The 24,504-nt window shown below is 50.3% G+C and overlaps 1 protein-coding gene and 1 pseudogene across 2 annotated transcripts in view; both read right to left on the bottom strand.

The window, feature by feature from the left end:
* MCF2L2 (MCF.2 cell line derived transforming sequence-like 2) overlaps positions 1–24,504 on the bottom strand; it is a 2,082,183-nt gene that overhangs the window by 1,904,213 nt on the left and 153,466 nt on the right. The window lies entirely within an intron of this gene.
* LOC144791162 (protein FAM221A pseudogene) lies at positions 3,954–5,252 on the bottom strand (annotated as a pseudogene).

Below are 24,504 nucleotides of genomic sequence, written 5' to 3' on the forward strand. Positions count from 1 at the left end.
GGTCGTTCTGTCGGCCTACGTGTGCGAGTGGGGCCATGTAAATGTTGAGCAGCGTCAGGCTGAGGGAGGATCCCTGGGGTATGCCGCAGATGATCTCGGAGGCTTTGGAATGGAATGGGGGGAGACGGACGCTCTGGGGTCTGCCGGAGAGGAAGGAGGTGGTCTAATCCAGAGCCTTGTCTTGGATCCCTGCGGTGTGCGCGTAGTGTGCGGTGGCAGACGGTGTCGAAGGCGGCAGAGAGGTCTAGGAGGATGAGTGCTGCGGTCTCGCCGTTGTCCAGCAGGGTCCTGATGTCGCCAGTGGCGGCGATGAGGGCAGTCTCGGGGCTGTGGTTGCTGCAGAGCCCTGACTGGGAAGGGTCCAGGATTCTGTTTTCATCGCGGTATTGGGTTAGCTGTCTGTTGACGGGTTTCTCGATGACCTTGGGGAGCAGAGAGATGGGCCAGAAGTTCTTGAGGTCTCTTGGGTCTGCCTTAGGTTTTTTGAGTAGGGCGCTGATCTCGGCGTGTTTCCAGATCTCTGGGAAGGCCGCGGTCTCGAGGGAGAGATTGATGACGTTGCGCAGGTGGGGTGCGATGGAGCTGCTTGCTCTGTTGAAGACGTGGTGCGGGAATGGGTCTGACGGAGAGCCGGAGTGGATTCTTGATGGTGTCATCGATGCTCACACTGGCCCAGGCTAGCAGGGGGTCATGGTCGATGGTGTATGGAGGGTCTGTTGTGTTGCTGTCTGTGTGTTGAAGCAGTCGTGGATGTCTGCTATCTTGCGGTGGAAGAAGGTGGCGAGGGAGCGGCACAGGGCTTGCGACGGCAGGATGTCGTTGGTGTTGGAAAGATCCTTCCCGATGTTGAAGAGTTCCTTGCTATTGTGTGCATTGTTGTGGAGGCTGTCTTTGAAGGAGGTCCTCTTGGCCGCTCTGATGGGGTGGTGGTGGTTGCGGATAGCGTCCTTGTGTGCTGCGTGGCTGTCCGGAGTTTGGTCACTGTGCCATTTCTTCTCTAGTTTCCGGCAAGCTTGCTTGGAGGCTAGTTCTGGGGTGAACCAGCTGGCCCTCTTGCTGGTGTCTCTGTGGGGAGGTTTCTTCAGCGGGGTGAGGGTGTTGGCGCAGTCCTCGATCCAGCGTCTGAGGCTGTGGGCAGCGTCGTCGGTGTTGGAGGGTTGGTGGGTGGGCAGAGAGCGAGGTTTGTGTGTAGTTGGTCTTCAGTGATTTTGCTCCAGCAGCGGTGGGGGATCTGTTGGGTGCGGTGGTGTGTGGTGGGTTTCTGGAAGGCAAAGTGGATGCAGCGGTGGTCGGTCCTGAGGAGTTCAGTGGTGTGGCTGATGGAGACGTACGGGCTTGAGGAGAAGACGGGGTTGAGCGTGTGGCCGGCGGAATGGGTAGGCGTTGTGACGAGTTGCTTCAGTCCCAGGTTGGCAAGGTTATCGATCAGGGTTGTGGAGTTGTTGTCATTGTTGTTCTCAAGGTGAAAGTTCAGGTCTCCGAGGAGGATGTAGTCGGTGGAGGTCAGGGCGTGCGTGCTGATCAAGTCGGTGATGGGTCACTGAACTGGGGGCGGGGTCCGGGGGGGATCGGTAGACAAGGGTGCCTCTGAGGGTGGAGTTAGGGTCTGTGTGGATCTGGAAATGCATGTGTTCGGCGGTGCTGAGCGCGTCGTCGGTGCTAGTTGAGAACCTGATGCTGTTCTTGTGGACGATGGCGATTCCTTCTCCGACTCCGTTGGTGCGGTCTCTGCGGGTGATCTTGTAGCCATCTGAGATGGCTATGGCGATGTCGGGTGTGGAGGAGTCGTTAAACCAGGTCTCTGTCAGGAAGGCGACGTCTGGGGATGTTGTGTCGAGCAGGTCCCAGAGCTCGATGGCATGCTTGCGTGCGGAGCGGGTGTTCAGTAGTATGCATCGGAGGTGGTTGGGGTCTTTCTTGGCGGGTGGTTCGTCGGCTCTGAGGCTGGTGTAGCTGCAGTTCCGGCAGGTGAAGGGGCCGTGTGTGCGTTTCGGGGTGGCCCCGAAGCAGGGGTGGCTCCGCCCGGAATTGAGAGCGTGCAGAGTGCTGGCATCGTAGTGGCGGCGGTCGTGTGGCCAGGGGTTCTGGTGCTGGGTGCGGTCCAGGCACAGACATTAGGCGTGCCTTCGGCGCGCCAGTGGCACGCCGCGCAGCAGCGGGCATATATGGGGAGGTGGGAGGGAGGAGCAGCTGGAAGCGGGAGGCGGGGGCAGCGAATGGGCAGTGGGCAGTCAGGGGGGCGGGGACGCAGGGGACGCAGCGGCCAGGGCAGTGAGGGACAACGAAGGTAACAGAAGGAAAAGGGGCACAAAATTGAGGGTAAAAACGAGTGGCACAGAGGGCAGAAGGGCACAAAAACCAAGTGGAATGGAGGGCAGAAGGGCACAAAAAACGAGTGGAACAGAAGGCAAAAGGGGCACAAAAACGAGGCGGAAACGAGTGGCACAGAGGGTAGGAGGGTACAAAAAACCGAGTGGAACAGAGGGCAGAAGGGCACAAAAAACGAGTGGAACAGAAGGCAAAAGGGGCACAGAAACGAGGGGAAAACAAGTGGCACAGAGGGCAGAAGGGCACAAAAACCAAGTGGAATGGAGGGCAGAAGGGCACAAAAAACGAGTGGAACAGAAGGCAAAAGGGGCACAGAAACGAGGGGAAAACAAGTGGCACAGAGGGCAGAAGGGCACAAAAACCAAGTGGAATGGAGGGCAGAAGGGCACAAAAAACGAGTGGAACAGAAGGCAAAAGGGGCACAAAAACGAGGCGGAAACGAGTGGCACAGAGGGTAGGAGGGTACAAAAAACCGAGTGGAACAGAGGGCAGAAGGGCACAAAAAACGAGTGGAACAGAAGGCAAAAGGGGCACAAAAACTAGGGAAAAACGAGTGGCACAGAAGGCAGAAGGGCATAAAAACGAGTGGAACAGAAGGCAAAAGGGGCACAAAAACGAGGGAAAAACGAGTGGCACAGAGGGCGGAAGGACACAAAAAAACAAGTGGAACAGAGGGCAGAAGGGCACAAAAAACGAGTGGAACAGAAGGCAAAAGGGGAACAATAACGAGGGAAAAACGAGTGGCACAGAAGGCAGACGGGCACAAAAAACGAGTGGAACAGAAGGCAAAAGGGGCACAAAAACTAGGGAAAAACGAGTGGCACAGAAGGCAAAAAGGGCACAGAAATACTGCAAAAACGAGTGGCACAGAGGCAAAATACAGGGGCAGCTAAGAATAGAAGGCATAACGGGCAGAGAGGCACGGGGGCAGCGAGGGGAACAGAAGGGAAAACCGGGCAGAGACACGGGGCAGCGAGGGGAACTGAAGGGAAAACCGGGCAGAGACGCCCGGGCAGCGTGGGGTACAGAAAAAAAAACCGGGCAGAGGGAGCACGGGGACAGCGAGGGGGACAGAGGGAAGAAAAAAGGGCAAGGACCTCGTACAGGCAGCGGGGAAGACAGACAACAGCAGTTACAGACACAACAATGAAAATAGAGGCAATACAATAAAGGCAATAAAGGCAATAAAGCGAAGGATGAATAAACCTACCTACCGCCTACCACTGGCCACCAGGGATGAGGCGCAGGTGGTGGAGGGCCTCGAACTTCCTCAGCAGCGGCAGCAGGCAGTGCTGTGCGGAGGGGGCGACCTACCTGGTGGGGTGAGCTTATGGTGCAGGGGAGGGACAAACTCAAGCTGGAGAAGGCAAGCCATTAAAAAAGATGCTAGGTAATAAGAGTGGCATAAAAGCCAACCAATGGTAAGCAATGGGCAGGATTTAAGGCAAATGCAAGATCTTGGTTAACTGACAAAGGGTCTTCTGACGAGAGACAGGTATCTGGTAGGCGCGGCCTAAAAATGTGCTCGCCGCTAGTCTTTGGATGCCTGGTGATCCCCGCTGGGAGTCTTAAGTCTCAGCAAGGTGCTCTAAACAGCTGCTTAAACAGAGTACCCAACACTCCACTCAAACAGTATCATTTAATAATAGAAAATAACAAAATGTAACTAAAATGTCCATATACCAATATGTGATATGCATTAAAGCACATTAGATGATGTAAAAACGGTCATGGATCTTTCAGTCCGGGTTGGGGTTTCAAGCCTTTTAAAGCCTTTTCTTTTTTCAGTCGTTCCTGGTAGCGTTTTTCATAGTAGGCCAGGTCGTCCTCCTCGGTCCTTCCCTGCGAGACTGCTGAAGATGGAGCCCCAGAGCTGCCCGATACATGCGGCCCATATGCTTTGATGAATGGAAGGTCCATTCTGCTATTGGTCGCCTCAAAGAAGGCAGGAGGCAGGGCCCCTCTTCCACTGCCGTCCATCCTCATGTACCCATCTGCCAGGGAGCTGATGCCGGTCAGGCCTCCCATTGCAATATACGGGACATCTAGCCCCACCGGCTTCCCTTGTGCCAGCCGCTCCTCTTTGGTCTCCACCACGGTCTGGTGCACGTAGGCTGGTTTGCCACAGCCGCAAGTGAAGGAGCTGTGGAAACCCGGGCAGGTGGAACATTTCCTGCACCGGTGGTCATTTGCTTCGCTGTGGTCATCAGCGAAGTGTTTGCACCTGCAACGTATGGGGGAGGTACCATTAAGAGGCACAAACAGATACCCTCGGCACTGGCAGCCCCCCACTTTGCAGGGTAAAGGAATGGGTCGCTCTGTTGGCAGCTCTTCAAAGTCCGTCTTGTGCTGCTTGTATCTGTGGGTACAAAAGCACGGGGTTTCTGGGCCCACCAGCTTACAGTCCATGCCAGTGGGCGACCTCCAGCTCACATACAGCCTGTTCCGCAGCCTGATGGGGATCACTCTCTTCTTGTACTCCTCGTACTCCTGTGGTGTGAAAGGTTTGCCTTGGTCGTCGTCGCCGACGATTCTCCGGTACTCCACGTAGGCCTGCATCGCCTCTGCCTGTCCCTCCACGTCAGGTGGGCGCTCGGGGCCTTGTGGGGCCAACTGCCCCTGCTGCAGCCGGGGCCTAGCCGGGGCTTTCCCCTTGTCGGTAGGCAAGCGTTTCCCACTCATACTTGGGCCTTCGCTTTCACTCTCAAAATGTATCGCATCGGAGCCGCCCTATTTTTATATTTCATCGCTGTCCTCCCCGCCTCCTCTCACTGTCCTCTGTGCCTCCTCTCACTGTCCTCGTGCCTCCTCTCACTGTCCTCCCGCCTCCTCTCACTGTCCTCCGTGCCTCCTCTCACTGTCCTCTGTGCCTCCTCTCCTCTCACTGTTCTCGTGCCTCCTCTCACTGTCCTCCGTGCCTCCTCTCACTGTCCTCCGTGCCTCCTCTCCTCTCACTGTTCTCGTGCCTCCTCTCACTGTCCTCCGTGCCTCCTCTCACTGTCCTCTGTGCCTCCTCTCCTCTCACTGTTCTCGTGCCTCCTCTCACTGTCCTCCGTGCCTCCTCTCACAGTCCTCCGTGCCTCCTCTCCTCTCACTGTTCTCGTGCCTCCTCTCACTGTCCTCTGTGCCTCCTCTCCTCTCACTGTTCTCCGTGCCTCCTCTCACTGTCCTCCACGCCTCCTCTCCTCTCACTGTTCTCCGTGCCTCCTCTCACTGTCCTCCACGCCTCCTCTCACTGTCCTCCGTGCCTCCTCTCACTGTCCTCTGTGCCTCCTCTCCTCTCACTGTTCTCCGTGCCTCCTCTCACTGTCCTCCACGCCTCCTCTCACTGTCCTCCGTGCCTCCTCTCCTCTCACTGTTCTCGTGCCTCCTCTCACTGTCCTCCGTGCCTCCTCTCACTGTCCTCTGTGCCTCCTCTCCTCTCACTGTTCTCGTGCCTCCTCTCACTGTCCTCCGTGCCTCCTCTCACTGTCCTCCGTGCCTCCTCTCCTCTCACTGTTCTCGTGCCTCCTCTCACTGTCCTCCGTGCCTCCTCTCACTGTCCTCCACGCCTCCTCTCACTGTCCTCTGTGCCTCCTCTCCTCTCACTGTTCTCGTGCCTCCTCTCACTGTCCTCCGTGCCTCCTCTCACTGTCCTCCGTGCCTCCTCTCACTGTCCTCTGTGCCTCCTCTCCTCTCACTGTTCTCCGTGCCTCCTCTCACTGTCCTCCACGCCTCCTCTCACTGTCCTCTGTGCCTCCTCTCCTCTCACTGTTCTCGTGCCTCCTCTCACTGTCCTCCGTGCCTCCTCTCACTGTCCTCTGTGCCTCATCTCCTCTCACTGTTCTCGTGCCTCCTCTCACTGTCCTCCGTGCCTCCTCTCACTGTCCTCCGTGCCTCCTCTCACTGTCCTCCCCGCCTCCTCTCACTGTCCTCCGTGCCTCCTCTAACTGTCCTCCGTGCCTCCTATCACTGTCCTCCGTGCCTCCTCTAACTGTCCTCCGTGCCTCCTCTCACTGTCCTCCGTGCCTCCTCTCCCTGTCCTCCCCGCCTCCTCTCACTGTCCTCCGTGCCTCCTCTAACTGTCCTCCGTGCCTCCTATCACTGTCCTCCGTGCCTCCTCTAACTGTCCTCCGTGCCTCCTCTCACTGTCCTCCGTGCCTCCTCTCCTCTCACTGTCCTCCGTGCCTCCTATCACTGTCCTCCGTGCCTCCTATCACTGTCCTCCGTGCCTCCTATCACTGTCCTCCGTGCCTCCTCTAACTGTCCTCCGTGCCTCCTATCACTGTCCTCCGTGCCTCCTCTCACTGTCCTCCGTGCCTCCTCTCCTCTCACTGTTCTCGTGCCTCCTCTCACTGTCCTCCCCGCCTCCTCTCGTCCTCCCCGCCTCCTGTCTTGGGCAGCTTGGTCTGTCACTTCTCCTCGCTTTCTCTCCCTTCAGCAGCAGACTGCGGTTGTGTGTGTTTGGGTCCGTTGCCCTGGTAACGGGGCCGTTGTTGTTGGTAACAGCGTCGCCTTCTGTTGGTCGCTCAGCAGTGACGTCACACCCGGCGCCCGCACGTTCAAACACACAGCTCTCCAGCTGTCAACGTTCAATTTTAACAGGCGGCTACGATGTCGCAGTTGCTAGGGGTGAGTCTCCAAACTAGCCAGCTCGAGACAGCACTTACTTCACAAGGGTGTCAAAACCGCGTCAAACATGAGGATTCTGTCAGTTGAAATATACATGTTTTTTGGATCAAATATATGCTCAAATTGTACGCTTGGGTATTACAGAGTTTGATATTTCAATCTTGACATTACAGTTCTATACCCATTAAACTTGCAATTTCTTGACGTCCCAGAATACAAATAAAAATCGGGGCTGGAAGAGATACTCTCACGTGGACCTTGGCAATTTAAGAGCTCTGCTGTCAACCTGTCGACTAAGTAAGACGTTTGAGAGAGCGATTCAATTGAATTGAGTGACAAATTAATTAAGGCTGCCTGTGGCGCTCGCAGTGTGCCCCTGTAAGAGGGTGGCCCTCTGTGTGCCGCATTAAGCACATGCCCGTGCACCAGTCGCTGGGACCCCGGAAGAAGATCTTTCTCCTTCCTCACTGCAAAGACCTGGAACGCCCTACCTCTGCATCTCAGGCAATCTCCATCTCTGCCTCAATTCAGGAAGGACCTCAAAACCTGGCTCTTTGACTGAACAGTAGAACACCCCCCCCCCCCCGCGGCACCTTGAGACCCTTACTGGTGAGTAGTTGCACTCTACAAGAACACTGATTGATTGATTGATTGAGACACTCAGGCAGTATATAGCACACTTCTTGAACACTCACACTTTCATCCTTGTGCTCGGGATCTCATGTTCACTGTTATCGTTGGAAATGTATATGAGTAGGCCAGTAATTTCTCACAGATGTGGAGCATTTAAAAAGGCTGGTCTTACTATGGCCACCTCAAAGCACTGTATGTTGCAAGAACTGTGGTACACATGTGAAGGTATTGCTCTGTCACTATTTAGAGCTTGCTTGGTGCACCCCTCAAGGTACAGGACTAGTCGCAGGTCAAAGGCGGCCATAGGCCTTCATACACATACTAGGTGAGTGTGAGTCTATGGCTAACAATCCAGAAATCTGGATAACAGATACAATTGGGCACACAGGGCAAGGGACTCGCCTGTACACCATGCAGGAGACCTTCCCATTCCAACACGAGGTTTTAGGAGTATCTTAAAAGGAGGATTTTTGATATAATGTGCAATCGATGTATGTAAAACTGAAAAAATAAACACTGTTTGCATGTGAGATGGTGGTATGTTAAGTACTTTCGATAGGCACCAGAATCAGGCGAATGGTATTGTGGGGACCTGACCACCAACGCAGGGCACTAGGACCCTGTGGGCCACAGGGCAGCATCCAGGTCACTGGACACGACTTCCTGTGGGCGGACAGGAAGAGGACACTCGAGATCAGGACTACGATGAGGACGGACGCAAGAGACACCCTGAGCATACCTAATAATAAAGATCTGTAAACCGGTACCTGGCTCCTGTGTATTCCTTGCCGAGCTAAGGCATCACTACACGACAACTGGCGACGAGGAGTTTGAAGATCCCACACGTGTGCGTCCCTCGCACGACAAAGAAGAACTGGAGAACAGGAGCCCACCCTGCATCGCTGTCTGGGGAAGAAGAATAACTCATCGTTGAAGCGGGAGCCCACCCCGACTGAAAGGGGACTGCGGAAAAGATCGCCGGCTGAGCCCCGCCTGATCGGGTAAGCGCTGCAGAGAAGCGCGCGAAAGAAACAAAATAGGCGCGAGCTCTCGCGAGAGTCTCGGCAGCCATCTTGGGGTCAGGCGGTCTGGGCCAATAGAAAAGCTGCAAAGCTGCACGGCCATTTTGGAGCCAGGCAAAGTAGCAGTGGGCGCGAAAGATCGCGAGACTTGGCGGCCATCTTGAAGTCAGGCGCCCGGGCCAATAGGAAGGTCAGAATAACGGGCGGCCATCTTAGAAACAGGCAAAACGTCGGAAAAGACGCAAAGAAGTAGAAAAAAGCTCCGAATTACGTGACAAAGTAGTCAAAGAAGAAAGGAATACACATAACAACATACATAAGGCAAACATAAGGACTACAAAAGTACAAGAGGGAGCCAAGGGCTGCCAGGTGAAAGGCAAGAAAAACAAATAAAAGTACAAAGGCAACAAAAGGGCCAAAGCAAGAGAAAATGCCAGAAACAAAACATAGTGCGCAGTATCGCACACCACTACCGTTCAGCGTGTCAGAACCACAAGTGGGAATTCGATGGGAGAAGTGGATTGTGAAGTTCGAGCGCTACGTGGAGGCGACTGATGTAGTAGACGGAAAGAAACTAGGACTATTCCTGAACCTAGCGGGGGATGAAGTGGAGGACCTCCTCATAACACTGCCCCCGAGCGAAATAAAAACATATGACAAGCTGATCAAATGTCTGACGACCAAGTTCGATCCCCAAAGGAACGTCGACTTTGAAAGATATAATTTCAACATGGCATTTCAACAGCAGGATGAGTCAATGGATGATTTCGCAACAAGGCTGAGAAAGCTAGTGGCTCATTGTGAATTTGAAAACTATGACAATGAACAGGCCCTTCGCCTAAGATTGATAGAAGGCTGTCGCGACACAGAATTTCGCACAAGACTACTTAAAGAACCGACAAGTGTGGAAAAAATTCTAGATTTGGCAAGAGCGGAAGCTAGGGCAATGGTGCAAGCCAGGCAGATGGACCGGAAGGGAGAACATCTACACCGAATGACAGACACCCGCAAGACGGGCAACTGGAAGAAAGGATCAAAGGAACAAGGAACAAGAAAAGAAGGCTCGAAAGAAGGCTCTCAATGCTACAGGTGCGGTTTGGACTTTCCACACCGAGGAGCATGCCCGGCATTTGGTCAGACATGCAGAAAATGCAACAAAAACGGCCATTTTGCCACCATGTGTCAGGGGGCACATTTCAGAAATGAACGAGGAAAACAAAGGGTGACAACAAACAGACATGTACGGCACATGGAAGCGACCGCAAGAAGCTCGTCGGCAGGGTCGGAAGACGAGGAAGAGGAAGAAAGAACGGCGGGGAAGGTAGAACGTCTTTACCTCATGTCCACGGAGGAAGGCCAGGAAGAGGAGCACATCCGATTAGTGGATAGGAAGTCTATAAAAAAGACGGATTGGGTGACCATCGACGTAGGGCCCCATCAAACAGAATTTGTGCTGGATAGTGGGGCCACATGTAACATCATGTGTGCCACAGAATATGATAAGATGAAGAAGAAACCACCACTTAGACCGTCAAATGTCAAAGTATTCACATGGGGTGCACAGAATCCAGTAACGAACATGGGAAAATTCACGGACACCATGACGCACAAGGGCAAGACTGTCACGGAAGAAATACACGTGCTACGGGGAGACATTCCTGCACCATGTCTACTGAGCAATGTAACGGCCAAGATAATGGGCCTACTAAAAATGATGTACCACATGTCAGACAGAGAAAACATCCTACAAGAGTACCCAACACTAACGAGCGGACTTGGAAAGCTAAAAGGAAGACAAATAACTCTACACATAAATGAAGCGGTCAGGCCTATAGCCCAGCATCACCGAAGGGTGCCCATTCATCTACAACCTCAGGTAGAGGAAGAAATAAAGGCACTACTAGAACAGGACATCATCGAGCCAGCAGAGGGGCCAACGCCATGGGTGTCCCCAATAGTGGCGGTGCCAAAAAATGACGCAGCGCAAATAAGAATATGTGTGGACATGAGAATACCCAACACAGCCATAGAACGAGAACAACACTCAGGGCCGCACCTAGATGACATGATAAGTCGCCTGACCGGAATGAGGAAATTCTCCAAGCTCGACCTCTGCAAAGGGTACCACCAACTGGAGCTGGACCAGCAGTCCAGATACATCACGACCTTCTCCACGCACCTCGGATTATTTCGCTACAAGAGGCTAAGTTTCGGAATATCGTCAGCAGCAGAGATTTTCCAGGAAACAATAAGGCAAATAATAAGACCGATCAAAAATAGTCTGAACTATAGTGATGATATCCTGGTGTTTGGCAGATGTGATGACGAACATGATAAGGCTTTGAGAGAAGTGTGCTCACAGCTAGTAGAGGTGGGCCTAACAGTAAACGAAAAAAAAAATGCGAGCTAGGCAGAGAAGAACTAGTATTCTTCGGACACGTCTTTTCAAAGAAAGGAATGAGACCAGATCGTGGCAAAATAGACACCCTTGAAAAAGCAAAAGAACCAAAAGATGTTGCTGACGTGCGCTCATTCCTCGGTCTTGCCAGCTACTGCGCGAGATACATAAAGGACTTCGCGAGCTAAGGCATCACTACACGACAGGTATGTCAACCATTATGATTGATTGCATTTCATTATATGTCTCTGCTGGATTGCATAAAGATTATGTCAAGTAGAAATGCATACAAAATGGCAACCTGGAAAGTTCAATGCACCAGTATCAACTTATCCATATGGTCAATTTCCGCATGTCGGACCATGAGAAAATGCGCAGTAAAAGACATCACCAGTTTTGCGGTTACAATAACATTGCTCTTTTGCTTCCTTAACCTTCTGCAGTCAAAGGCATGATCAATACAGAGATGCCGCCTCCAGGGCCAAAGCACTGGAAACTTACTGCAGATCCGCTTGAAGGCATGAGCTGTTTTCCAATCAATGTCCCTCTCTGCAGCACATACTCCTACTATGACTGCACTCACCAGTAGGCTTGTGATTTGTGTCTTGCTTTGGCAGCTGTATATTACCAAGCGTTTCTGCCTTCCCAAGACTCTGCTAAGTCAAAGACGCACAGTTTTTTGTATACTTTGTTGCTGACTTGTTTCACCTATCAAGCTGGCCTCAAATCAATGGAAAGTTTAATGAGGGCTTCCCCTTAGGACAGATCTTTTGCAATGCAGCATGGAGTTGTTTTCTTTGTTCTAAATAAAAAAAATGCTAATGCTGGGTTATAATTGTGGGTAATTATCAGACCCCATATAATTCTTGTAGTCACCCTAATATTGACAGATTTTACCAGGCACGTACATACAGCAAAATATTGGCTTTTTAGTATCTAGAACAGTTATTTTTATTTTTTTCCCCTGGTGCTATTGGACATAAACAGAGCATCCACCATTGCGTGGACCTAGGAAGGGAAAGTAAGTGAAAAAAACCAATAGGGGGGTTGCAATATATTGCATTAGACTAAGCATAAAGAAGAATGTATTCTAATTTAATGCCATTGTGCTAAGAATAAGGTATCAACCATAACCCTAGGCTTCTCTTTAAACCTTTTGCTTACCCTAACCCGTAGCCTAATTTGTATCTGCCTTTCAGTGACCCTAATATTAACCCTGACAGGAACACTACTACAAATACTGCTCCATACCTTAGACTCACCATTACCCTAATCCTGTATATAAAGTTTTTTAAACATAATTTTTTGATATTTTACAGTCCCATCCAAGTCACCTATGAATGTGCTTACCTTACAATACTCATATGAAATGATCACAGCAGAACGAGTATTACAAGCAACATATGTAGACATGATGCAAGGCTTACGATGTTTACTCCAAGTTCTGATGATACTTACCTTCACTTATCCACGGAAGGCCAGTGTCTCCCTGTAGTGCGATACCTTGGGAATATAAACAGATGTGTTTGCAACTTGTTCCAGGTCAGCATTGTATATTGCGTTTTTTATATCCCAGTTAACCGACAATGCCTACACCGACAAATGATTGTCTGAAGTGGAGCTGGATCTACATTACTTTTTTTGGTAAGTGTGGCATGTAGAGTTGGGGGTGAAACCAATAATGTGGAAAGTGAGATTGCATGCATAAATAATATAATTCCAGATCAGGTGCCGCAAAACCACCTTAATGATAAGTAAGTGATAGTACATGCCACTTAAGCATGGTTGCTTGCCCGCCCATGCCAATCTAACCATTAAGGAGCACATGGTGTGAAAGAATGAGTTGGTATTTGGGATTGGGATCTAAACAAAGTAATATAGCAGTTTTGGTAACACGACCATCTGCATTAGTGCAATGCATCCAAATCAATGAATTACTCAAAAAATCTACTTGGACACCTGGAAGATCTCAACCTAAGGGCCCTGAATGGGCGCTATGTCGAAGACGACCCACCTGTTGCTACCTCCCACTCCAATAAACAATCATCCCACCTAGATTACATGTTCACATCCTCAAACATGTTTCCCTGGATAACTATGTTCAGAATAGGGACGAGTGACCTCAGCGACCACCTACCTCAAGAGGCTACAATAAGAGTCAACTCGCGACTCCCAACCGAACCACAAATGGGTCTTGTTACAGAAGTCACGTCAAACCTAAGGCGGCTACGATGTAACGTCAATAATATCGACTCCATAGGCTCTACGGCGAAAACTCTCTTCACCCAAACTGCCAGCTCCTCAACTAAGATGTCGGAAGTCTGGCAAAACGTCATCCAAACTATCAGTGAGACACTGATAAAAATTTCGCCAAATAACTTAGTCAAGGGAAGGGAATCCCAAGTAAAAATCAACAAACCTCAGAAATGAAAACACAAAAACGGTTAATAAATCAAACGTTGAGACAGATGCGAAAGGATCAAACAAATCATAGCCTGCAAATTGTTTTACAGAATGCAAAGAAACAGCTAAAGCGGATGAAATGGGAAAACCAGAAGCTAAGAAATGAAGATCTATGGGTAAAACTTCTTTACGAAGGGAAGCAGAAAAATAGCTCTATGTTCTGGCAAATGGTCAGAAGAATAAAGAATCCAAAATATCTAGGCCAAAACTCCCATATATCAGAGGAGGTATGGACAACATACCTATTGAAGCACTTTAATAACGAGGAAACCATAGAGGACGCGGCAACAAACAACCCATGCACAAGAGTCACGAGGACTAAAATTGAAGAAAGAAATCACTGCTATACGGCAGCAAGGATCAAGAAAACGCGCGAATATAGGGCCATGACCCCATCAAAACTTGACAATTCAATACTGGTAGCAAGCTCTCCGAAGTCTGATGTGACCCTTGACCCAGTCACTCCACTACCGCACGGCCCCCGTGTGCCCGGATTCTGCTGCCGCTGCCTGCTTGGCCCTCTTGCTGCCGCCACTCCATAGGTCCCCTGCTCCCCAGGCTTGCCCTCGCTCTCCAGGCTTGCCCTCGCTCTCCCCCGCTCCGCTTTCCCGCTCTTTCCAACCCCCCCCTCTGCTCCCCGCCGCTGCTCTCCTGCGGCCCCGCCCCCTTCTCCTGTCTCCCGCTCCCCATTCGCCGCCCCGCTCCCGCCTCCCAGCTGCTCCTCCCTCCCACTTCACCATAAATGGCAGGGACCGCGCGTACGCGCAGCGGCCACGTGCGCGTTGATTGCGTGCCAAAGGCAAGCCCGTCTACGCCGTCCACGCCTGGACCGCGCCCAGCGCCAGAACCCCTGGACCCCGCCAGAGCCAGCCAACCCGACTGAGCTACGACGCCGCCACCCTCCATGCACTCAACACCGGCCGACATCCAGCCTGCTACCAAGCCACCCCGAAACGCACCCACGGAGCCTTCACCTACCATGCCTGCTACTTCACCTGCACTCGGTCCTGCACCGCGCCAGCCAAAACAGCCGCCAACAACAACTACCTCAAGTGCATCCTGCTCAACACCCGCTCCTTCCACAGGCACGCCGTCAAACTATGGGACCTCCTGGACAAAACGGCACCAGACGTCGCCTTCTTCACGGAAACCTGGATGAACGCCTCCTCAGCCCCCGACATCACCATTGCCATCCCGGACGGCTACAAGATCATCCGGAGGACCGCGTCAACCAAACCGGAGGAGGCATCGTCATCGCCCACAGAAACACTATTCGCATCACGACCAACACCGACGACACCCTCGCCACCGCAGAGCACCTGCACTTCCAGATTCACACTGACCCCAAGACCACCCTCAGAGGAACCCTCATCTACAGACCCCTGGGACCACGCTCACACTTCAGCAAGGCCATCGCAGACTTCATCAGCCTGCTCGCCCTCGCCTCCCCCGACTACATCCTCCTAGGAGACCTCAATTTCCACCTGGAGAACGACGAGGACAACAACACCACCGCCCTACTAGACAACCTCGCCAACCTCGGATTCAAGCAACTGGTCAACACCCCCACCCATTACGCCGGCCACACGCTCGACCCCGTCTTCTCCTCCAGCAATCACATCTCCTTCAGCCACACCACCGAGCTCCACTGGACCGACCACAGCTGCGTACACTTCAACTTTAGGAAAACAACGACCCACCACCGCCTCAACAAACCCCCCGAAGATGCTGGAGCAAGATCACCACCGACCAACTCACCACCTCCTTGAGCCTAAACTCTCCCACCAACACCACAGACCCCAACGAAGGAGCCCGCAACCTCACACAGTGGATCACCGACTGCGCCAACACCCTTGCTCCACTGAAAAACCCTCCCAGCAACCTCAACAGCAAGAAAGCCGCGTGGTTCACCAATGATCTCAAAGACTTCAAGAAATCCTGCCGTGACCTCGAGAAAGCCTGGTGCCACAACCAGTCAACGGATAACATGACAGCCCTCAAGAACGCCACCCGCAAACACCACCAGCTGATCCGCACCACCAAAAGGTCATCCTTCAGAGAACGACTGGACAACACCCACAACAGCAAGGAACTCTTCAACGTCGTGAAAGAGATCTCCAACCCCAACGCCAGCAACAACGACATCACGCCTTCTCAAGACCTCTGCAACTCTCTGGCCACCTTTTTTCACCGTAAGATCGTCGATATACACGACAGCTTCGGCGCTCAGAACTCGTACTCCACCACCGCACCTACACCCCCCACCACCACCCTGTGCGCCTGGACTCAGGTCAGCACGGAAGATACCACCCACACGATGAACACCATCCACTCGGGCTCCCCAGCCGATCCCTGCCCACACCACATCTTCAACAAAGCCGACTCCATCATCGCACCCAAACTTCGGGACATCATCAATAACTCCTTCATATCCGCCACCTTCCCGGAGAGCTGGAAGCACGCAGAGATCAGCGCCCTCCTGAAGAAACCCACCACAGACCCCTCAGACCTCAAGAACTTCCACCCCATCTCGCTCCTCCCCTTCCCTGCAAAGTCATCGAGAAAACCGTCAACAAACAGCTGACAGCCTTCCTGGAGACGAACGGCTCCCTCGACCCATCGCAGTCCGGATTCCGAGCGAACCACAGCACCGAGACCGCCCTCATCGCGGCCACCGACGACATCCGGACCCTGCTGGACAACGGAGAAACCGCCGCCCTCATCCTGCTCGACCTTTCGGCTGCGTTCGACGCGGTCTGCCACTGCACCCTGACAACCCGCCTCCGCCAAGCCGGGATCCAAGGAAAGGCCCTGGAATGGATCACCTCCTTCCTCTCCGACAGAACCCGTCCGTCTCCCGCCCTTCCTCGCAGAAGCCACCAAGATCATCTGCGGCGTACCTCAAGGCTCCTTGCTCAGCCCCACCCTCTTCAACTTCTACATGAGCCCCCTCGCAGCCATCGCAAGCAAGCACAACCTCAACATCATCTCCTACGACGACGATACCCAACTGATCCTCTCCCTCACCAACGACCCCACCTCCGCCAGAGCCAGCTTCCAGGACGGAATGAAAGACATCGCAGACTGGATGAAGCTCAGCCACCAGAAACTGAACTCAGACAAGACGGAAGTCCTCATCCTCGGCCCATCCATCTCCGCCTGAGACGACTCCTGGTGGCCCCCTGCTCTGGGCCCCCCACCCAAGGCCACGCACGCAACCTGGGCTTCATCCTTGACTCCTCCCTCACGATGGCCAGGCAAGTTAACGCCGTTACCTCCTCCTGCTTCAACACACTCCGCATGCTCCGTAAGATGTTCCGCTGGATCCCCACTGGAACCAGGAAAGCGGTCACCCAGGCCCTCTTCACCAGCTGTCTGGACTACGGGAACGCCCTCTACGCTGGGACCACCGCCAAACTACAGAAAAGACTCCAGCGCATCCAGAACGCCTCAGCACGAGTCGTCTTGGACATCCCCCGACACAGCCACATCTCCGCCCACCTGAGGGACCTGCACTGGCTCCCCATCAGCAAGAGGATCACGTTCAGACTCCTCACCAACGCACACAAGGCTCTCCACGACTTAGGCCCCGAATACCTCAACAACCGCCTCACATTCTACACGCCAACCCGCCAGCTCCGCTCTGCCAGCCTCGCCCTCGCCACCGTCCCACAGATCCACCACCGGAGGAAGATCCTTCACCTACCTGGTGGCCAAGACCTGGAACACCCTCCCCACCCACCTACGACTAACCCAGTGATTGATTGATTGATTTATGTGCCCGGGCGAAAGACAACTGTGCCAGCGGACATCAAGCGGCAAATAACAAGGGGGAGGCCCACTGGAGCCCCGGGGCCTAATGGCATTCCACCCATGCTGCACAAATCGGATGCGGAGCTTTGGAGTGCATCCCTAACACCAATATTTAATGGCTTAAGGTATACCCTGACTCTCCCTGACTCCTGGCATGGGTCAGTCATCAGCCCGATTTATAAACAAGGCAGCAAGAAGCATCCAAACAACTACTGGCTTATTGCTCTACTAGACGTGGAGGCTAAATATTTCGCAGGTACCATCCTGGAGGAGTTAACGCTATGGGCATCGGAAAACTCCATCATCCCGATCAATCAAACGGGTATCTGCAGAGACCAAGGGACCACAACTAACATCATGGCCCTATCCTTGTTGATGGGAGCAGCAAAAGAGGCAAAATCACCTTTATACCTCTCGTTTATTGACTACACTGCCGCATTTGATCACGTGGACCGAAACAAACCCTGGCAGAAACTGGATAACTGAGGAATACCAAAACACCTCCTGGATGTGCTAATACTACTCCATTCAAACACCTGGATTAAAATCAAACTCGGAGCAGGCACACATCTCTCGAAACCCATCAGGACATCAAAAGGGTTAAAACAGGGGTGTGTATTAGCACCAATCTTATTCAACCTCTTCTTAGCTGATCTACCAGGGGAACTGGACAAATGCCCTAATCACGCACCGAAACTTGGGACCATTATCCTCTCCAATCTGCTATACGCAGACGACTTGGTGTTGATAAGTCGGACGCCAACGGGCCTTCAACATCTCCTGAATGTAATTCATACTTTTTCAGCAAAGAATGCTCTCCAAATAAACTCCAATAAATCAAAGGTCATGGCTGTGAATTATAGAAAAAAAGGAGAATTTGCTGGCACCTGAATGGAGAAAAGCTAGATGTGGTTACCACCTACAGGTACCTGGGAGTAATTTTGGATTAAAAAAATACGTCTAAGGCACAACTTGACTCCTTAGGAGGGAAGGCAACTATCACTTTCCTGGCTATAAAATCACTAAAGGCCAAACTCCCTGATCTCTTACTTAAACCCCTCCTCCAAATCTTGCGTGCAAAACTACTGCCAACCCTTGAATACGGGAGTGAATCGCTCCATGGGAAGGATGCCGCATTACTGGACATAGTCATAGCCAATTCATACAGGGCAATTTTTAATCTCCCAAAATATGTTTCTCCTGCCCAGATCCAGCTAGAATTCGGCATCCTTAAACAAACAATAGGAAGTCGGTGCATGTATGTTGCTAGCTGGCATAAGATACGTACTGCAGAGACTGGCTCTTTAAGTTTCAACGTATGGGAAGAGGTACTTCGGCACCGCAAGTCTTCGGCATGAGATTATCTATTTGAATCACTCCACGTTTTAGGATTGAGCGATGTCTGGGAAACCGCAATAGACCTCTTGTCCTTCAAAAAAATAGCAAACAAATCTGCACGTATCATCTCAACAATGGCAGACAAGAAGGAATAAGCAAACAGAGCACATGGCTGGATAACGCTGGGGGATTATGGAAGAATACAACCACAAGCATATCTCAATATTGGCATGAAAATAAAAATCAAAGACATTTTTTTAAAATTACGCCTGGGAGTAATCCCTATACTCCCACATCTGCCGCCCTCAGAGAGAAATAACTTCTCACAGCAATGTCGCCTGTGTAAAAACGGCAAGGAGGACATCATCCAATGCGATCTGCATTTGTCCTAAACTAAAGGACTTGAGGTACATCTTACTACGACTATCCTTCAAACTACATAGCGTTCGGACTTGCAGGCAGGCTGTAAAACTGTGCTTCAACCCTAACAACACCAAATTGAACTGTCAGGTTGTAAAGTTCTTTGATTTAACAGGAAAAAGACTTAAGAGCCTGTGATGACATTGTAATGTTTTAAGGATAACTAAGAATTGATCTTAACCAAATTTTATTCTTATGTACAATGAACTTTTATACGTATCTATTGATGTTTTTATCTTTTGTAAAGATTTTAATTAATCATATACAAAATAAACAATTACTTACTTACTTACTTACTATCATTGATAATGGGAGGGAAACAGTCGGAACACCGTGGCCTCAGCCACGCATGTTGCGACATCGCAAGAGTAACCACGCTTGCCGTAACCACGCATATGCCTTAACCAGGCATATGCGTGGTTAAGGCATATGCGTGGTTAAGGCATATGCGCGGTCTAGTTGCTGTTCAATGCTCGGCAGAAGAGCAGGAAGAAGAAAGATCAGGAGGAGGAGGTGAGGTAAGTGGGGTTTTGGGGGGTGGTTTGTAGGGGTTTTGGTAGTTTTCAGGGCTTGTAGAGGGTCGGGAGTTTTAGGGCTCAGGCAGGGGAAGGGGTGGGGTAGTTTTGGGGGCTGGAAGGGTCAGGTTAGTTTTCAGGGCTGGGGGTCGGGAGCAGGGGATGGGGTGTGGGGTAGTTTGTTTAGGTTGGGGTAGTTTTGGGGGCTCGGGGATCAGGGTACTTTTCCAAGACTAGGGGCGGGAGTTTTTTCGGGCTCAGGACAGGGGACGGGAAAGGGGCAGTTTACAGGCTAAGGGAGCAGTTAGGCTGGGATAGAGGATAGGTGGGGGTAGATTTTGGGGGTGGGGGCTGGTTTTAGTGTTTATGGAGGGCGCTGTGGTCGGAGTAGTTATTAGGGGCTGGGGGGTCGAGTATTAAGGTTCAGGATAGGGGGTCCGGGTAAAATAGAACGCAGGAGGTCCGAATTTTAGGGCTCAGAGCAGAGGGGCAGGAGTGTGATCTTTATCACATGTCCCTTTACCAGTTATGTCGTTACCATGAAATTGCGTGGTAAAGGCATGCGTAGTAAAGGCATGCATGGTAAAGATGCGGTTGTGGTTTAGACAGCGTGTTTCAGGCATGCAATGTAGAGGCATCCGTTGTTCCATCACACAACCATAATGGGAGCTTGACCCACTTGTCAAGTTTGTCTGAAGGCTTGGATGATAATTACAGACTTTAATGTAGGCAACCCATATTCGTAAATATTTCACAGAGTTCTTGCACCGCATAAGGGGGGGATCTGGTGTGAACCTTTTTTTAGACTTGGGGGTACGGGGAAAATAACTCACCTATTCCAATTAATTGTGATAATTAGCAACCCATCAAATGTAATTAGTTCCCAGAGGATAGGGTACAAACTATCGGTTACCTGAATTAAGGCACCATGTTACCTGCATATATTGAAATTAGGAGACTGTGTGTCAAATATTTTAGGATGAAGATTGAGTGGTATTGGGCCATCACTGTCAATAAAGAGGGGGGACCAGGAGCTAGTTGATGGTCTAGTGCCCGTGCTCCAAACTAACCATGAAGTCAACAAAGGGGGGGCACTGCTCCAAGGTGAGTAGTGCAAAAAGTCACTTGCTCACTGCAGGGAGAAAAAGGAAAACAGGAGGGAAGGGAAGAGTTCTAGGTCTAGGACTCAGTGGGGAAGAACAAGTTTTGGCTCTAGTTGCCCTCACACACCCCAAAGGATGTCATGCTTCATCATCGGGCAGTTGCTCCTCGTCGTGACAGCACTGCAACGCCCTACGGGTCCCCCGAAGGGTCACTTTTGCGGAGATCTTTTGAGAACTGCCGTTTGGTGCATGTGGGTGTGTGAAGTGAGTTTTAAGTGGAGGGTGATACGGTGCGTGCAAAGCATTAAAACTGCTAAGGGTTACCAAAAGAGAAGTTTTAAAAGAGTGGTACCCTTGGCAGAGTAAAAAACCCTTAAGTTGGGAGTTACCCCAGTAGGCGTAATGTGCCCAGGTAAATATGAGGTTGACATGTTTCATGCCTCTATGGTCATAGAGATCCTTGGCGTTTCATCAGGACCAAAAAAGAACTGTGAAGATTGTGTGGTGCACAAAGAAAATTATACTAATAGAGGGGTAGCATTAGCCCTCTGGACAATCAGTGGGGGCTATAAACTAAGATTCCTTTAGTAAAGGCTGCGACTCAATAGCCGATTCCACTCCTGACCGTTACCTAGAAGGAGAGAGGGTAAAAACAAGAGAGAGACATACCTCGGGTAAGTAGGGGAGGCTCACAGGTATGTCTGTCAGGGACCCCCGATTTCTCTCAGGCACCCTTGCCAACGCTGGTACTTCTGGGATGCCGGGTGAGTAGTCGCCCAGGCCACCGCTCACCCTGGGCGGGTTGCCTTCGGCCCACCGTCTTCCGCACCCAGTTTTGTCATTACGCAGGGTGCCCAGAGTAGACGGGTTTGTGTCTAACTGGTCTGTCTCTTTCTCTCTCTCTGTACTCACTTACGCAAGATGCGTCTCCCGGACATACGTTCATGGAGGCATACCTGTGAGCCTCCCCTATTTACCTGAGGTGTGTCTCTCTCTTGTTTTTACCCTCTCTCCTTCTACAAGCAAGGAAATACCCCAAAAGGTTGGTACAACGATCATTGAAAAGGGCATCAAATAACAACCGAGAGGCCCTCCTGGATCTACCAACTCCAAAAGCCTGCTATATCCAGAATGATGTTTGTAACTACATTTAACACTTTATCAAATGAGTTACAGGAAAGTGTACGGAAGAATTGGCTGATACTAAACATTGGTAATGAGAACATTCCATTACCCTTGTTCTCTTTCAAACAGAGTTCCAACTTGCAAGATAGCCTGGTACACACCCGACCTAGAGAGAAACCCGTTCGGACCCAAGAGACCCTCTGGAATCTACCGGCAGTGCAAGGACACTTTCTTTGTGGGTCATGTGCCATCTGCCCACAACCCGAGCATACAACCACCATAGATATCGGCACCACTAGACCATGGGTGCTATACAAACATACTAATTGTAACAGCGATAAGCTTGTTTATCTAATCACATGTCCCTGCCAGCACCGCTATGTGGCCATGACCACACGGAAAGTTAAATTAAGGATCATGGAGCACAAGAGCACTATACAGTGTAAAAAGCAGGCCACCACACGTACACAGCACTTCTTAGATATGAATCACAGTGCTGATGAACTAAAATGGACAGTATTAGAACAACCGTTTATTCCAGCGCATATTACGTATGTCTAAATTTCTTTTTCACAACAAACAAAAATGGGTGTTCAAATTACAGAGTGACAAGATCCGCCTCAAAGATGAAATTCCTTGGACCGCTTTGTAGGAGGTCCCATAGTCATATCATCTTTATACCTCCAACAGTCTAAACTTATGCCCGGTCTTCAATGAGTTAACACTTGTTAGCCTAAACACACAACAACATAAGCTTTAAACCAACTCATGGATATCACTAATAATGCCAACAAGAAGTTATTCACAAAATTTGGAGATTATGCGAGTTAGTACAAACATAAAAAACTCCACCACCCTATGTGATAAACATCTATCCACGTAGAACATAGTGAGTGACATACATTTATTCTAGCAAATTATGGTCTGAACCACACTACCCATGATGCGTCAGCTTTCGGGTAGTCTGATGACAACGTTCGAGTACTAGCAAGATAATATATTAAACATATCAACCTCCTCTAGACGATAACGAGTGAATATCACAAACAGTTGCCTGTTTCTACTCTCATACGGTCTAGTTGTGAGTTACTGATAACATACAATGAGTGAGACAACACTACCCATGATGCCAGCAGGTTTTTAGGAGTCCAACAAGAGTCTTTTTGCAGCGACGTCTCTTTTTTCATCGACGTCACTTTCTAGAGACCATTGCATTTTAACGTACTGCAGTGGATCACAAATAATTCCTCTGATAATAAATAAGATGATTCAGGATTAAATGTGAAAGTCTTTATAAACACTTTTTGTTTTTAACAAAGGAGATTACACATTTTTGTGCCGTTTGAAGTATCGCAGGGACTACATTACCCATGATGCTAACGTTTTCTGTAGTCCGGTGAGCACTACACCGACATTATCCTTAAGAGACTAATTAGGCACTAATGTTCTACAGTGGGTCATTTCTAAACATATAAATGACATGTCCTTTCCCTCCACCGGTTACCTCCGCATATACAACTCAGATGCGGATCGAGGTACCGACGGCCAGGTAGGTTATGCGATAACTATTCCTCGCTTTCACCCTTCTTTCTGAGTATTACGTTAGACTGCACAGCTTTCGCTTTGATCTAGCTATGGTTGGCGACTATGAATTTAACCTAGACTGGTAGCAAGAAGTTAACGCGCGCTTTGCGGTCAGGATTTAACTCAAGCCTTACATAACCCAACTGGTATTTGCGCTCTGCCCAAGATAATGAGTTTTAAGTTTTTTGTGTAGTTTCAGCTAAATGTTCGTTATTTACTGTACACTATACACCCTTGTTTGTGCTCAGCGTGTCGCTGAATTGGTAGCTCCATTGTCCAATAAGGTCTACCACACTAGCATAACCTTAAGATACTCATTAGCACAAACTAATATAATGCCTTCATAATAACCCACATCAGAACACCGCCATGTTCAACGCTGCACTATCGTTTGGTTTTTGTATTCACACAAGCGGCATAAGTGAGAAAGATCATTTGATTAGCCTTATGCCTAGATATCACCTAAGGCCTTTCTTCTTCTTTTTCTTTCTGTTTTTAGAGTGGGCCTCATTTCCTGAGTTGTAACCAGGGGAGGTGAGGCTGTTTCCTTGTGCATTATAGGTAAGCATAAGATGTTGTATACTCTCAAGAGCATCTCACAGTGTTGCCAGTAATGTAGGGTTTATTCAACCCCCATGAAGCATTACACACACAAGCAAGACTTTGTTGTTATTGTTCTTATTTCTCTTTTTTCTTTCTTGTCTAGTTGTCATCATTGCACGATACTTCACAAGAGAACTTATGTCGGTTAGTAGGTTGTAATTGGTCCAACCTGCTTTGGTATTGTTTTGTATATGTTTTTTCACTTTTTGATACGCAGTACCTAGGTCCTGAGGAAGGCCAAGATTACACCTAATCTAGGAGGCTGAAACATGTAGACCTTGTTTTGGACTAACACAGTTATTTTTTCAAACTGCTTTTGCACTGTTTTTAATTTGGTGATCAATAGATGCAGAATAAAGTTGTTCTCTCTTGCTGACCAATTTTAGCTGCACATTACTGTTCACATTTTTTGCACTGCGCCATCATTCTCAGAATCTCTAGTCCTTCACATCTGTTGGTTTGTAGCATATCCTAGGGACTTCTCTTTTCAAAACATCCCTGCGCTCCTCCCACTCTGGGAGGGGGTTGTAGCCCTTGGTTGCAATAGG

Source organism: Lissotriton helveticus, chromosome 11 (genome assembly GCF_964261635.1).
Source record: "Lissotriton helveticus chromosome 11, aLisHel1.1, whole genome shotgun sequence".
Lineage (NCBI taxonomy): Eukaryota > Metazoa > Chordata > Amphibia > Caudata > Salamandridae > Lissotriton > Lissotriton helveticus.